Source organism: Xyrauchen texanus, chromosome 49, assembly GCF_025860055.1.
Source record: "Xyrauchen texanus isolate HMW12.3.18 chromosome 49, RBS_HiC_50CHRs, whole genome shotgun sequence".
In the NCBI taxonomy this organism is placed as follows: domain Eukaryota; kingdom Metazoa; phylum Chordata; class Actinopteri; order Cypriniformes; family Catostomidae; genus Xyrauchen; species Xyrauchen texanus.
This window is the reverse complement of record NC_068324.1, coordinates 23,638,763-23,655,468: the sequence shown is the minus strand read 5'-3', so window position 1 is coordinate 23,655,468 and position 16,706 is coordinate 23,638,763. Positions and strand designations below refer to the sequence as shown.

The 16,706-nt window shown below is 43.3% G+C and overlaps 1 protein-coding gene across 1 annotated transcript in view; it reads right to left on the bottom strand.

The window, feature by feature from the left end:
* The window catches only part of LOC127640088 (anoctamin-3-like), a 217,746-nt gene that overhangs the window by 37,982 nt on the left and 163,058 nt on the right, over positions 1-16,706 (bottom strand). The gene's annotated exons all lie outside the window — the stretch shown is intronic.

Here is a 16,706-nt window from a genome sequence, read left to right as displayed (position 1 = left end):
GTTAGCATGATGATAGCACGTTTTTAGCATGTTTTAGCACTTCGCTAGGCTATGCTAGCATGTGTTAGCATGATGCTAGCACGTTTTTAGCATCTTTTAGCACTTTGCTAGGCGATGCTAGCATGTGTTATCATGATGCTATCACATTTTTAGCATTTTTTAGAACATCGCTAGGCGATGCTAGCATGTGTTAGCATGATTCTAGCACATTTTTAGCATTTTTTTGCACTTTGCTAGGCGATGCTAGCACGTTTTTAGCATGTTTTAGCACTTCACTAGTCAATGCTAGCATGTGTTAGCATGATGCTAGTACGTTTTTAGCATGTTTTAGCGTGTGGCTATGAAGATTTTAGGTCATTACTTTTTGGCTGCTTGACAAAATAAATCCTCTGAGGGAGAGAGAGAGGGAGAGATGCAGGGCTGACAGGCCCTTTTTGTCTGTGTGTGTGAAAATGTCAGTTGGGATTTAAATTTCTGAACATTCCGCAATGTTAAGTCAATGGGGGTTTTCCAGTTTTTGATCATCTGCTGTGGGAAAACCGTAAGTCTGATCAGTTAGAAAAGACATAGCACACTATTCGGGATTAGTCTGAAGGTCTGTGCCGAGTTTGGTGCCTGTAGCTTAAAAGCTCTAGGAGGAGTTAGATAATGAAATTTTCACTGCAAGAAGAATAAGAAGAAGAACTAGAATGTATATTTTCTGAAGAAAATGTGAGTGGTGCTTGCCATGGCAAAACTCGTCAAATAGCATTTTATAACTGCTGAGATATGTTTTTTTTACTCGGTTGCTAGGGTACCCCCATCTGGTTGCTAGGCAGTTACCATAGTGATATTTATCAAGTCTCCTTGTTGTCCTGAGTAAAATCAGTCAACCAGGAAGTCTCTACGATATTCTGATCCAGAGATATGTGATTTGTTATTTGGTTGCTAGGGTAACCCCTCCTTGTTGCTAGGCAGTTACCATAGTGATTCTAATCAAGTGTCTTTGCCATCCTGATTGAAATAAACCAACCCAGAAGTCTGTACGATTTTCTGGTGCAGAAATATGTGATTTGTTACTCGGTTGCTAGGGTAACCCCATCTGGTTGCTAGGCAGTTAACATAGTGATAGTAATCAAGTCTCCTTGCCATCCTGAGTGAAATAAGTCAACCTTGAAGTCTCTACTGTTTTCTGGTGCAAAGTTATGTGATTTGTTACTCGGTTGCTAGGGTAACCCCATCTGGTTGCTAGGCAGTTACCATAGTGATACTAATGAAGTGTCCTTGCCATCCTGATTGAAATAAGTCAACCCGGAAGTCTGTACTATTTTCTGGTGCAGAGATATGTGATTTGTTACTCGGTTGCTAGGGTAACCCCATCTAGTTGCTAGGCAGTTACCATATTGATAGTAATCAAGTGTCCTTGCCATCCTGAGTGAAATAAATCAACCCAGAAGTCTGTACTATTTTCTGGTGCAGAGATATGTGATTTGTTACTCGGTTGCTAGGGTAACCCCATCTGGTTGCTAGGCAGTTACCATAGTGATACTAATCAAGTCTCCTTGCCATCCTGATTGAAATAAGTCAACCCGGAAGTCTATACGTTTTTGTGATGCAGAGATATGTGATTTGTTACTCGGTTGCTAGGGTAACCCCATCTGGTTGCTAGACAGTTACCATAGTGATACTAATCAAGTCTCTTTGCCATCCTGATTGAAATAAGTCAACCCGGAAGTCTCTACGTTTTTCTGATGCAGAGATATGTGATTTGTTACTCGGTTGCTAGGGTAACCCCATCTGGTTGCTAGGCAGTTACTATAGTGATACTTATGAAGTCTCCTTGCCATCCAGATTGAAAAATCAACCCAGAAGTCTGTAGGATTTTCTGGTGCAGAAATATGTGATTTGTTACTCGGTTGCTAGGGTACTGTGTTTAGTTGCTAGGGAGTGGCTTGGCAGCTGCCAATCATGAATCTCCAAAGGCTGCTTGTCAGTATGAATGATATAAACCAACTCCCATGCCTCTGTGACATTCAGAATGGAAGATATCCCTCTATGGATTTTGGTTGCTAAGGTGCTCGACAATGGTTGCTAGGGAGGGGCTAGGAAGTGTTGAGGTGATTCATGATTGGCTGTTTGCTGCCCCGAGTCAAACGAGACCACCCTTGTGTTTCTATGACACTTCTATCCGGAGATATTCCTTTGATGTGTTTCATTAGAAGTCTATGGGACTCGTTGCTAAGGTGCTTTAAATTGTTGCTAGGGCGTGGCTTGATAGCTTCAAAATGATCCTGATTGACTGATTGGTCGTCTGAGTAAAATGAGCCTGCCCCGTTTTCTCTAAGACACTGTGATCCAGAGCTATGTTCAATACAAAATCACCATGAAATTTCATTTCATGGGCCATCCTACACCATTGTAAGTCAATTGGGGCAACTTTGGGCAGCTCCTGCCCCCCAGGGGTGCAACATTTACCCCATATTGAGGCATGCTCTTACAGAGCCTGCCAGCCTCTTCAAATGTAGCAAATCACACGTTTCTGCGAAATCCTCGCTCGGAGCTGTGACGCGCCAAAGTTTGTCACAATGTTAAGTCTATGGGATTTTTCGCTGCTTTTTTGCCCCTGGGGCAAATACCGCACTCGATCGCTTATAAAAGTCATAGCACACGTGTCCTCAATAGGTCGCTCGATTTGACACCTCATTCGTGGGTCTACGCCAAACGGTGCGGGACGAGTTAGGTGCCGAAGTTTTGTACGGAGATATAAAAATAAAAACTAGATAGGTACATTTCCTGAAGAAAATGTGAGTGGTGCTTGCCGTGGCAAAACTCGTCAAATAGCCTGCTTGAAAAGAACAGAAATTGTGGTCATAAATAAATCAACCCAGAAGTCTGTATAATTTTCTGGTGCAGAAATATGTGATTTGTTACTAGGTTGCTAGGGTAAGCCCATGTGGTTGCTATGCAGTTAGCAAGGTAATACAATACATGGCTCCTTTCCATCCTGAGTGAAATAAGTCAACCCAAAAATCTGTACTGTTTTCTGGTGCAGAGATATGTGATTTGTTACTCGGTTGCTAGGGTAACCCCATGTGGTTGCTAGGCAGTTACCATAGTGATACTTATCAAGTCTCCTTGCTATCCAGAGTAAAATCAGTCAACCCGGAAGTCAGTACTATTTTCTGGTGCAGAGATATGTGATTTGTTACTCGGTTGCTAGGGTAACCCCATCTGGTTGCTAGGTAGTTACCATAGTGATACTTATCAAGTGTCCTTGCCATCCTGAATGAAAATAAAGCAACCCAGAAGTCTCTACGCTTTTCTGATGCAGAGATATGTGATTTGTTACTTGGTTGCTAGGGTAACCCCATATGGTTGCTAGGCAGTTACCATAGTGATACTAATGAAGTGTCCTTGCCATCCTGAGTGAAATAAGTCAACCCGAAGTCACTACTGTTTTCTGGTGCAGAGATATGTGATTTGTTACTCGGTTGCTAGGGTAACCCCATCTGGTTGCTAGGCAGTTACCATATTGATACTAATGAAGTGTCCTTGCCATCCTGGTTGAAATAAATCAACCCGAAGTCTGTACTCTTTTCTGGTGCCGAGATATGTGATTTGTTTCTCGGTTGCTAGGGTAACCCCATCTGGTTGCTAGGCAGTTACCATAGTGATAGTAATCAAGTGTCCTTGCCATCCTGAGTGAAATAAATCAACCCGAAGTCAGTACTATTTTCTGGTGCAGAGATATGTGATTTGTTACTCGGTTGCTAGGGTAACCCCATCTGGTTGCTAGGCAGTTACCATAGTGATAGTAATCAAGTGTCCTTGCCATCCTGATTGAAATAAGTCAACCCAGAAGTCTCTAAGTTTTTCTGATGCAGAGATATGTGATTTGTTACTCGGTTGCTAGGGTAACCCCATCTGGTTGCTAGGCAGTTACCATAGTGATACTAATCAAGTGTCCTTGCCATCCTGATTGAAATAAGTCAAACCGAAGTCTCTATGTTTTTGTGATGCAGAGATATGTGATTTGTTACTTGGTTGCTAGGGTAACCCCATCTGGTTGCTAGGCAGTTACCATAGTGATACTAATCAAGTGTCCTTGCCATCCTGATTGAAATAAATCAACCCAGAAGTCTCTCTGATTTTCTGGTGCAGAGATATAGTTACTGCTAAACGGTTGCTAGGGTACTCTGTGTAGTTGCTAGGAGTGGCTTGGCAGCTGCCAATCATGAATCTCCAAAGGCTGCTTGTCAGTATGAATGATATAAACCAACTCCCATGCCTCTGTGACATTCAGAATGGAAGATATCCCTCTATGGATTTTGGTTGTTAAGGTGCTCGACAATGGTTGCTAGGGAGGGGCTAGGAAGTGTTGAAGTGATGCATGATTGGCTGTTTGCTGTCCCGAGTCAAACGAGACCACCCTTGTGTTTCTATGACACTTCTATCCGAGATATCCCTTTGATCTTTTTCAATAGAAGTCTATGGGACTTGTTGCTAAGGTGCTCTTAATGGTTGCTAGGGCGTGGCTTGATAGCTTCACAATGATCCAGAGAGACTGATTGGTTGTCTGAGTAAAATGAGCCCACCCCTCGTCTCTATGACACTGTGATCCAGAGCTATGTTCAATACAAATCCCTATGCCTTTTCATTTCATGGGCCGCCCTACACCATTATAAGTCAATTGGGGCATTTTTAGGCAGCTCCTGCCCCCAGGGGTGCAACTTTTACCCCATATTGAGGTATGCTCTTACAGAGCCTGCCAGCCTCTTCAAATGTGGCAAATCACACGCTTCTACTAAATCCTCGCTTGGAGCTGTGACGGCCAAAGTTTGTCTCAATGTTAAGTCTATGGGATTTTTCGGCCGCTTTTTTGCCCCTGGGGCAAATACCGCACTCGATCGCTTATAAAAGTCATAGCACACGTGTCCTCAATAGGCCGCTCGATTTGATACCTCATTCGTGGGTCTACGCCAAACGGTGCGGGACGAAGTTAGGTGCCGAGTTTTGTTAAGAGATATAATAAAAATAATAACTAGATAGGTACATTTCCTGAAGAAAATGTGAGTGGTGCTTGCCGTGGCAAAACTCGTGAAATAGCATGCTTGAAAAGAACAAAAATTATGGTCATAAATAAATCAACCCAGAAGTCTCTACGCTTTTCTGATGCAGAGATATGTGATTTGTTACTCGGTTGCTAGGGTAAACCCATCTGGTTGCTAGGCAGTTACCATAGTGATAGTAATGAAGTCTCCTTGCCATCCTTATTGAAATAAGTCAACCCGAAGTCTGTACTATTTTCTGGTGCAGAGATATGTGATTTGTTACTCGGTTGCTAGGGTAACCCCATGTGGTTGCTAGGCAGTTACCATAGTGATACTTATCAAGTCTCCTTGCTATCCAGAGTAAAATCAGTCAACCAGGAAGTCTCTACGATGTTCTGATCCAGAGATATGTGATTTGTTATTTGGTTGCTAGGGTAACCCCTCCTTGTTGCTAGGAAGTTACCATAGTGATACTTATGAAGTGTCCTTGCCATCCTGAGTGAAATAAACCAACCCAGAAGTCTCTACGCTTTTCTGATGCAGAGATATGTGATTTGTTAATTGGTTGCTAGGGTAACCCCATCTGGTTGCTAGGCAGTTACCATATTGATACTAATGAAGTGTTCTTGCCATCCTGGTTGAAATAAATCAACCCGAAGTCTGTACTCTTTTCTGGTGCCGAGATCTGTGATTTGTTTCTCGGTTGCTAGGGTAACCCCATCTGGTTGCTAGGCAGTTACCATAGTGATAGTAATCAAGTGTCCTTGCGATCCTGAGTGAAATAAATCAACCCGAAGTCAGTACTATTTTCTGGTGCAGAGATATGTGATTTGTTACTCGGTTGCTAGGGTAACCCCATCTGGTTGCTAGGCAGTTACCATAGTGATAGTAATCAAGTGTCCTTGCCATCCTGATTGAAATAAGTCAACCCAGAAGTATGTACGCTTTTCTGATGCAGAGATATGTGATTTGTTACTCGGTTGCTAGGGTAACCCCATGTGGTTGCTAGGCAGTTACCATATTGATACTAATGAAGTGTCCTTGCCATCCTGGTTGAAATAAATCAACCTGGAAGTCTGTACTCTTTTCTGGTGCCGAGATATGTGATGTGTTTCTCGGTTGCTAGGGTAACCCCATCTGGTTGCTAGGCAGTTACCATAGTGATAGTAATCAAGTGTCCTTGCCATCCTGAGTGAAATAAATCAACCCGAAGTCAGTACTATTTTGTGGTGCAGAGATATGTGATTTGTTACTCGGTTGCTAGGGTAACCCCATCTGGTTGCTAGGCAGTAATCATAGTGATAGTAATCAAGTGTCCTTGCCATCCTGATTGAAATAAGTCAACCCGAAGTCTCTACGCTTTTCTGATGCAGAGATATGTGATTTGTTATTTGGTTGCTAGGGTAACCCCATCTGGTTGCTAGGCAGTTACCATAGTGATAGTAATCAAGTGTCCTTGCCATCCTGATTGAAATAAGTCAACCCAGAAGTATCTACGCTTTTCTGATGCAGAGATATGTGATTTGTTACTCGGTTGCTAGGGTAACCCCATGTGGTTGCTAGGCAGTTACCATATTGATACTAATGAAGTGTCCTTGCCATCCTGGTTGAAATAAATCAACCTGGAAGTCTGTACTCTTTCTGGTGCCGAGATATGTGATGTGTTTCTCGGTTGCTAGGGTAACCCCATCTGGTTGCTAGGCAGTTACCATAGTGATAGTAATCAAGTGTCCTTGCCATCCTGAGTGAAATAAATCAACCCGAAGTCAGTACTATTTTCTGGTGCAGAGATATGTGATTTGTTACTCGGTTGCTAGGGTAACCCCATGTGGTTGCTAGGCAGTAATCATAGTGATAGTAATCAAGTGTCCTTGCCATCCTGATTGAAATAAGTCAACCCGAAGTCTCTACGCTTTTCTGATGCAGAGATATGTGATTTGTTACTCGGTTGCTAGGGTAACCCCATCTGGTTGCTAGGCAGTTACCATAGTGATAGTAATGAAGTGTCCTTGCCATCCTGAGTGAAATAAATCAACCCGAAGTCAGTACTATTTTCTGGTGCAGAGATATGTGATTTGTTACTCGGTTGCTAGGGTAACCCCATCTGGTTGCTAGGCAGTAATCATAGTGATAGTAATCAAGTGTCCTTGCCATCCTGATTGAAATAAGTCAACCCGAAGTCTCTACGCTTTTCTGATGCAGAGATATGTGATTTGTTACTCGGTTGCTAGGGTAACCCCATCTGGTTGCTAGGCAGTTACCTTAGTGATACTAATGAAGTGTCCTTGCCATCCTGATTGAAATAAATCAACCCAGAAGTTTCTCTGATTTTCTGGTGCAGAGATATAGTTACTGCTAAAGGGTTGCTAGGGTACTCTGTTTAGTTGCTAGGAGTGGCTTGGCAGCTGCCAATCATTAATCTCCAACGGCTGCTTGTCAGTATGAATGATATAAACCAACTCCCATGCCTCTGTGACATTCAGAATGGAAGATATCCTCTATGGATTTTGGTTGCTAAGGTGCTCGACAATGGTTGCTAGGGAGGGGCTAGGAAGTGTTGAGGTGATTCATGATTGGCTGTTTGCTGCCCCGAGTGAAACGAGACCACCCTTGTGTTTCTATGAAACTTCTATCCGAGATATCCCTTTGATGTCTTTCATTAGAAGTGTATGGGACTTGTTGCTAAGGTGCTCTAAATTGTTGCTAGGGCGTGGCTTGATAGATTCAAAATGATCCTGAGATACTGATTGGTCGTCTGAGTAAAATGAGCCCGCCCCATTGTCTCTATGACACTGTGATCCAGAGCTATGTTGAATACAAATCCCAATGCCATTTCATTTCATGGGCCGCCCTACACCATTGTAAGTCAATTGGGGCATTTTTGGGCAGCTCCTGCCCCTCAGGGTGCAACTTTTACCCCATTTTGAGGTATGCTCTTACAGAGCCTGCCAGCCTCTTCAAATGTGGCAAATCACACGCTTTCTGCTAAATCCTCGCCGAGCTGTGACGCGCCAAAGTTTGTCGCAATGTTAAGTCTATGGGATTTTTCGGCCGCTTTTTGCCCCTGGGGCAATTACCGCACTCCGACGCTTATAAAAGTCATAGCACACGTGTCCTCAATAGGTCGCTCGATTTGACACCTCATTCGTGGGTCTACGCCAAACGGTGCGGGACGAGTTAGGTGCCAAGTTTTGTACGGAGATAGAATAATAAAAAGTATAAAAATAAAAATAAGTATGTGAGATTACAATAGTGATGCTTTGCAAGCACCACTAAAAATAAAAAGTATAACTAGATAGGTACATTTCCTGAAGAAAATGTGAGTGGTGCTTGCCGTGGCAAAACTCGTGAAACAGCATGTTGTAACTTGAAAAGAACAAAAATTATGGTCATAAATAAATCAACCCAGAAGTCTGTACGATTTTCTGGTGCAGAAATATGTGATTTGTTACTCGGTTGCTAGGGTAAGCCCATGTGGTTGCTATGCAGTTACCAAGGTAATACAATACATGGCTCCTTTCCATCCTGAGTGAAATAAGTCAACCCGAAGTCTGTAGTGTTTTCTGGTGCAGAGATATGTGATTTGTTGCTCGGTTGCTAGGGTAACCCCATCTGGTTGCTAGGCAGTTACCATAGTGATACTTATCAAGTGTCCTTGCCATCCTGATTGAAATAAATCAACCCAGAAGTCTGTACGCTTTTCTGATGCAGAGATATGTGATTTGTTATTCGGTTGCTAGGGTAACCCCATGTGGTTGCTAGGCAGTTACCATAGTGATACTAATCAAGTGTCCTTGCCATCCTGATTGAAATAAACCAACCCAGAAGTCTCTACGCTTTTCTGATGCAGAGATATGTGATTTGTTACTTGGTTGCTAGGGTAACCCCATCTGGTTGCTAGGCAGTTACCATAGTGATACTAATGAAGTCTCCTTGCCATCCTGAGTGAAATAAGTCAACCCGAAGTCTCTACTGTTTTCTAGTGCAGAGATATGTGATTTGTTACTCGGTTGCTAGGGTAACCCCATCTGGTTGCTAGGCAGTTACCATAGTGATACTAATCAAGTCTCCTTGCCATCCTGATTGAAATAAATCAACCCAGAAGTCTCTCTGATTTTCTGGTGCAGAGATATAGTTACTGCTAAACGGTTGCTAGGGTACTCTGTGTAGTTGCTAGGAGTGGCTTGGCAGCTGCCAATCATGAATCTCCAAAGGCTGCTTGTCAGTATGAATGATATAAACCAACTCCCATGCCTCTGTGACATTCAGAATGGAAGATATCCCTCTATGGATTTTGGTTGTTAAGGTGCTCGACAATGGTTGCTAGGGAGGGGCTAGGAAGTGTTGATGTGATGCATGATTGGCTGTTTGCTGTCCCGAGTCAAACGAGACCACCCTTGTGTTTCTATGACACTTCTATCCGGAGATATCCCTTTGATCTGTTTCAATAGAAGTCTATGGGACTTGTTGCTAAGGTGCTCTTAATGGTTGCTAGGGCGTGGCTTGATAGCTTCACAATGATCCTGAGAGACTGATTGGTCGTCTGAGTAAAATGAGCCCACCCCTCGCCTCTATGACACTGTGATCCAGAGCTATGTTCAATACAAATCCCTATGCCTTTTCATTTCATGGGCCGCCCTACACCATTATAAGTCAATTGGGGCATTTTTGGGCAGCTCCTGCCCCCAGGGGTGCAACTTTTACCCCATATTGAGGTATGCTCTTACAGAGCCTGCCAGCCTCTTCAAATGTGGCAAATCACACGCTTCTGCTAAATCCTCGCTCGGAGCTGTGACGCGCCAAAGTTTGTCTCAATGTTAAGTCTATGGGATTTTTCGCCGCTTTTTGCCCCTGGGGCAAATACCGCACTCGATCGCTTATAAAAGTCATAGCACACGTGTCCTCAATAGGTCGCTCGATTTGACACCTCATTCGTGGGTCTACGCCAAACGGTGCGGGACGAGTTAGGTGCCAAGTTTTGTTAAGAGATATAAAAATAAAAATAATAAGTATAACTAGATAGGTACATTTCCTGAAGAAAATGTGAGTGGTGCTTGCCGTGGCAAAACTCGCCAAACAGCATGCTGCTTGAAAAGAACAGAAATTGTGGTCATAAATAAATCAACCCAGAAGTCTGTATAATTTTCTGGTGCAGAAATATGTGATTTGTTACTAGGTTGCTAGGGTAAGCCCATGTGGTTGCTATGCAGTTACCAAGGTAATACAATACATGGCTCCTTTCCATCCTGAGTGAAATAAGTCAACCCAGAAATCTGTACTGTTTTCTGGTGCAGAGATATGTGATTTGTTACTGGGTTGCTAGGGTAACCCCATGTGGTTGCTAGGCAGTTACCATAGTGATACTTATCAAGTCTCCTTGCTATCCAGAGTAAAATCAGTCAACCAGGAAGTCTCTACGATGTTGTGATCCAGAGATATGTGATTTGTTATTTGGTTGCTAGGGTAACCCCATCCTTGTTGCTAGGCAGTTACCATAGTGATACTTATGAAGTCTCCTTGCCATCCTGAGTGAAATAAACCAACCCAGAAGTCTCTACGCTTTTCTGATGCAGAGATATGTGATTTGTTACTCGGTTGCTAGGGTAAGCCCATCTGGTTGCTAGGCAGTTACCATAGTGATACTAATCAAGTGTCCTTGCCATCCTGATTGAAATAAGTCAACCCGAAGTCTCTACGCTTTTCTGATGCAGAGATATGTGATTTGTTACTCGGTTGCTAGGGTAACCCCATCTGGTTGCTAGGCAGTTACCATAGTGATACTAATCAAGTGTCCTTGCCATCCTGATTGAAATAAGTCAACCCGAAGTCTCTATGTTTTTCTGATGCAGAGATATGTGATTTGTTACTCGGTTGCTAGGGTAACCCCATCTGGTTGCTAGGCAGTTACCATAGTGATACTAATCAAGTGTCCTTGCCATCCTGATTGAAATAAGTCAACCCGAAGTCTCTACGCTTTTCTGATGCAGAGATATGTGATTTGTTACTCGGCTGCTAGGGTAACCCCATCTGGTTGCTAGGCAGTTACCATAGTGATACTAATCAAGTGTCCTTGCCATCCTGATTGAAATAAGTCAACCCGGAAGTCTCTACGCTTTTCTGATGCAGAGATATGTGATTTGTTACTCGGTTGCTAGGGTAACCCCATCTGGTTGCTAGGCAGTTACCATAGTGATACTAATCAAGTGTCCTTGCCATCCTGATTGAAATAAATCAACCCGAAGTCTGTACTCTTTCTGGTGCCGAGATATGTGATTTGTTTCTCGGTTGCTAGGGTAACCCCATCTGGTTGCTAGGCAGTTACCATAGTGATAGTAATCAAGTGTCCTTGCCATCCTGATTGAAATAAATCAACCCGAAGTCTGTACTTTTTCTGGTGCCGAGATATGTGATTTGTTACTCGGTTGCTAGGGTAACCCCATCTGGTTGCTAGGCAGTTAACATAGTGATACTTATCAAGTCTCCTTGCCATCCTGATTGAAATAAGTCAACCCGAAGTCTCTATGTTTTTGTGATGCAGAGATATGTGATTTGTTACTCGGTTGCTAGGGTAAGCCCATCTGGTTGCTAGGCAGATACCATAGTGATACTAATCAAGTGTCCTTGCCATCCTGATTGAAATAAGTCAACCCGAAGTCTCTACGCTTTTCTGATGCAGAGATATGTGATTTGTTACTCGGTTGCTAGGGTAAGCCCATCTGGTTGCTAGGCAGTTACCATAGTGATACTAATGAAGTGTCCTTGCCATCCTGATTGAAATAAGTCAACCCGAAGTCTCTACGTTTTTCTGATGCAGAGATATGTGATTTGTTACTCGGTTGCTAGGGTAACCCCATCTGGTTGCTAGGCAGTTACCATAGTGATACTAATGAAGTCTCCTTGCCATCCTGATTGAAATAAATCAACCCAGAAGTCTCTCTGATTTTCTGGTGCAGAGATATAGTTACTGCTAAACGGTTGCTAGGGTACTCTGTTTAGTTGCTAGGAGTGGCTTGGCAGCTGCCAATCATGAATCTCCAAAGGCTGCTTGTCAGTATGAATGATATAAACCAACTCCCATGCCTCTGTGACATTCAGAATGGAAGATATCCCTCTATGGATTTTGGTTGTTAAGGTGCTCGACAATGGTTGCTAGGAGGGGCTAGGAAGTGTTGATTTGATGCATGATTGGCTGTTTGCTGTCCCGAGTCAAACGAGACCACCCTTGTGTTTCTATGACACTTCTATCCGGAGATATCCCTTTGATCTGTTTCAATAGAAGTCTATGGGACTTGTTGCTAAGGTGCTCTTAATGGTTGCTAGGGCGTGGCTTGATAGCTTCACAATGATCCTGAGAGACTGATTGGTCGTCTGAGTAAAATGAGCCCACCCCCTGGTCTCTATGACACTGTGATCCAGAGCTATGTTCAATACAAATCCCTATGCCTTTTCATTTCATGGGCCGCCCTACACCATTATAAGTCAATTGGGGCATTTTTGGGCAGCTCCTGCCCCCAGGGGTGCAACTTTTACCCCATATTGAGGTATGCTCTTACAGAGCCTGCCAGCCTCTTCAAATGTGGCAAATCACACGCTTCTGTGAAATCCTCGCCGGAGCTGTGACGCTCAAAGTTTGTCACAATGTTAAGTCTATGGGATTTTTCGCCGCTTTTTTGCCCCTGGGGCAAATACCGCACCTCGATCGCTTATAAAAGTCATAGCACACGTGTCCTCAATAGGCCGCTCGATTTGACACCTCATTTGTGGGTCTACGCCAAACGGTGCGGGACGAAGTTAGGTGCCGAAGTTTTGTACAGATGGAGATAGAATAATAAAAATAACTAGATAGGTACATTTCCTGAAGAAAATGTGAGTGGTGCTTGCCGTGGCAAAACTCGATCAAACAGCATGTTATAATTTGAAAAGAACAAAAATTATGGTCATAAATAAATCAACCCAGAAGTCTGTATGATTTTCTGGTGCAGAAATATGTGATTTGTTACTCGGTTGCTAGGGTAAGCCCATGTGGTTGCTATGCAGTTACCAAGGTAATACAATACATGGCTCCTTTCCATCCTGAGTGAAATAAGTCAACCCGAAGTCTGTAGTGTTTTCTGGTGCAGAGATATGTGATTTGTTACTCGGTTGCTAGGGTAACCCCATCTGGTTGCTAGGCAGTTACCATAGTGATACTAATCAAGTCTCCTTGCCATCCTGAGTGAAATAAGTCAACCTGGAAGTCTGTACTATTTTCTGGTGCAAAGATATGTGATTTGTTACTCGGTTGCTAGGGTAACCCCATCTGGTTGCTAGGCAGTTACCAAAGTGATACTAATCAAGTCTCCTTGCCATCCTGATTGAAATAAATCAACCCATAAGGCTGTACGATTTTCTGGTGCAGAGATATGTGATTTGTTACTCGGTTGCTAGGGTAACCCCATCTGGTTGCTAGGCAGTTACCATAGTGATAGTAATCAAGTCTCCTGGCCATCTTGATTAAAATAAATCAACCCATAAGTCTCTTCAATTTTCTGGTGCAGAGATATGTGATTTGTTACTCGGTTGCTAGGGTAACCCCATCCTGGTTGCTAGGCAGTTACCATAGTGATAGTAATCAAGTGTCCTTGCCATCCTGATTGAAATAAGTCAACCCAGAAGTATCTACGCTTTTCTGATGCAGAGATATGTGATTTGTTACTCGGTTGCTAGGGTAACCCCATGTGGTTGCTAGGCAGTTACCATAGTGATACTAATGAAGTGTCCTTGCCATCCTGGTTGAAATAAATCAACCCGGAAGTCTGTACTTTTTCTGGTGCCGAGATATGTGATTTGTTACTCGGTTGCTAGGGTAACCCCATCTGGTTGCTAGGCAGTTACCATAGTGATACTAATCAAGTATCCTTGCCATCCTGATTGAAATAAATCAACCCGAAGTCTGTACTCTTTTCTGGTGCCGAGATATGTGATTTGTTACTCGGTTGCTAGGGTAACCCCATCTGGTTGCTAGGCAGTTACCATAGTGATAGTAATCAAGTGTCCTTGCCATCCTGAGTGAAATAAATCAACCCGAAGTCAGTACTATTTTCTGGTGCAGAGATATGTGATTTGTTACTCGGTTGCTAGGGTAACCCCATCTGGTTGCTAGGCAGTTACCATAGTGATAGTAATCAAGTGTCCTTGCCATCCTGATTGAAATAAGTCAACCCAGAAGTATCTACGTTTTCTGATGCAGAGATATGTGATTTGTTACTCGGTTGCTAGGGTAACCCCATGTGGTTGCTAGGCATTTACCATATTGATACTAATGAAGTGTCCTTGCCATCCTGGTTGAAATAAATCAACCTGGAAGTCTGTACTCTTTTCTGGTGCCGAGATATGTGATTTGTTTCTCGGTTGCTAGGGTAACCCCATCTGGTTGCTAGGCAGTTACCATAGTGATACTAATCAAGTATCCTTGCCATCCTGATTGAAATAAATCAACCCGGAAGTCTGTACTCTTTTCTGGTGCCGAGATATGTGATTTGTTTCTCGGTTGCTAGGGTAACCCCATCTGGTTGCTAGGCAGTTACCATAGTGATAGTAATCAAGTGTCCTTGCGATCCTGAGTGAAATAAATCAACCCGAAGTCAGTACTATTTTCTGGTGCAGAGATATGTGATTTGTTACTCGGTTGCTAGGGTAACCCCATCTGGTTGCTAGGCAGTTACCATAGTGATAGTAATCAAGTGTCCTTGCCATCCTGATTGAAATAAGTCAACCCAGAAGTATCTACGTTTTCTGATCCAGAGATATGTGATTTGTTACTCGGTTGCTAGGGTAACCCCATGTGGTTGCTAGGCATTTACCATATTGATACTAATGAAGTGTCCTTGCCATCCTGGTTGAAATAAATCAACCTGGAAGTCTGTACTCTTTTCTGGTGCCGAGATATGTGATTTGTTTCTCGGTTGCTAGGGTAACCCCATCTGGTTGCTAGGCAGTTACCATAGTGATACTAATCAAGTCTCCTTGCCATCCTGATTGAAATAAATCAACCCGAAGTCTGTACTCTTTTCTGGTGCCGAGATATGTGATTTGTTTCTCGGTTGCTAGGGTAACCCCATCTGGTTGCTAGGCAGTTACCATAGTGATAGTAATCAAGTGTCCTTGCGATCCTGAGTGAAATAAATCAACCCGAAGTCAGTACTATTTTCTGGTGCAGAGATATGTGATTTGTTACTCGGTTGCTAGGGTAACCCCATCTGGTTGCTAGGCAGTTACCATAGTGATAGTAATCAAGTGTCCTTGCCATCCTGATTGAAATAAGTCAACCCAGAAGTATCTACGCTTTTCTGATGCAGAGATATGTGATTTGTTACTCGGTTGCTAGGGTAACCCCATGTGGTTGCTAGGCAGTTACCATATTGATACTAATGAAGTGTCCTTGCCATCCTGGTTGAAATAAATCAACCTGGAAGTCTGTAGTCTTTTCTGGTGCCGAGATATGTGATTTGTTTCTCGGTTGCTAGGGTAACCCCATCTGGTTGCTAGGCAGTTACCATAGTGATAGTAATCAAGTGTCCTTGCCATCCTGAGTGAAATAAATCAACCCGAAGTCAGTACTATTTTCTGGTGCAGAGATATGTGATTTGTTACTCGGTTGCTAGGGTAACCCCATCTGGTTGCTAGGCAGTAATCATAGTGATAGTAATCAAGTGTCCTTGCCATCCTGATTGAAATAAGTCAACCCAGAAGTCTCTACGCTTTTCTGATGCAGAGATATGTGATTTGTTACTCGGTTGCTAGGGTAACCCCATCTGGTTGCTAGGCAGTTACCTTAGTGATACTAATGAAGTCTCCTTGCCATCCTGATTGAAATAAATCAACCCAGAAGTTTCTCTGATTTTCTGGTGCAGAGATATAGTTACTGCTAAAGGGTTGCTAGGGTACTCTGTTTAGTTGCTAGGGAGTGGCTTGGCAGCTGCCAATCATGAAACTCCAAAGGCTGCTTGTCAGTATGAATGATATAAACCAACTCCCATGCCTGTGTGACATTCAGAATGGAAGATGTCCTCTATGGATTTTGGTTGCTAAGGTGCTCGACAATGGTTGCTAGGGAGGGGCTAGGAAGTGTTGAGGTGATTCATGATTGGCTGTTTGCTGCCCCGAGTGAAACGAGACCACCCTTGTGTTTCTATGACACTTCTATCCGGAGATATCCCTTTGATGTCTTTCATTAGAAGTCTATGGGACTTGTTGCTAAGGTGCTCTAAATTGTTGCTAGGGCGTGGCTTGATAGATTCAAAATGATCCTGAGATACTGATTGGTCGTCTGAGTAAAATGAGCCCGCCCCATTGTCTCTATGACACTGTGATCCAGAGCTATGTTGAATACAAATCCCAATGCCATTTCATTTCATGGGCCGTCCTACACCATTGTAAGTCAATTGGGGCATTTTTGGGCAGCTCCTGCCCCCAGGGGTGCAACTTTTACCCCATTTTGAGGTATGCTCTTACAGAGCCTGCCAGCCTCTTCAAATATGGCAAATCACACGTTTCTGCGAAATCCTCGCTCGGAGCTGTGACGCGTCAAAGTTTGTCGCAATGTTAAGTCTATGGGATTTTTCGGCCGCTTTTTTGCCCCTGGGGCAATTACTGTACCCCGATCGCTTATAAAAGTCATAGCACACGTGTCCTCAA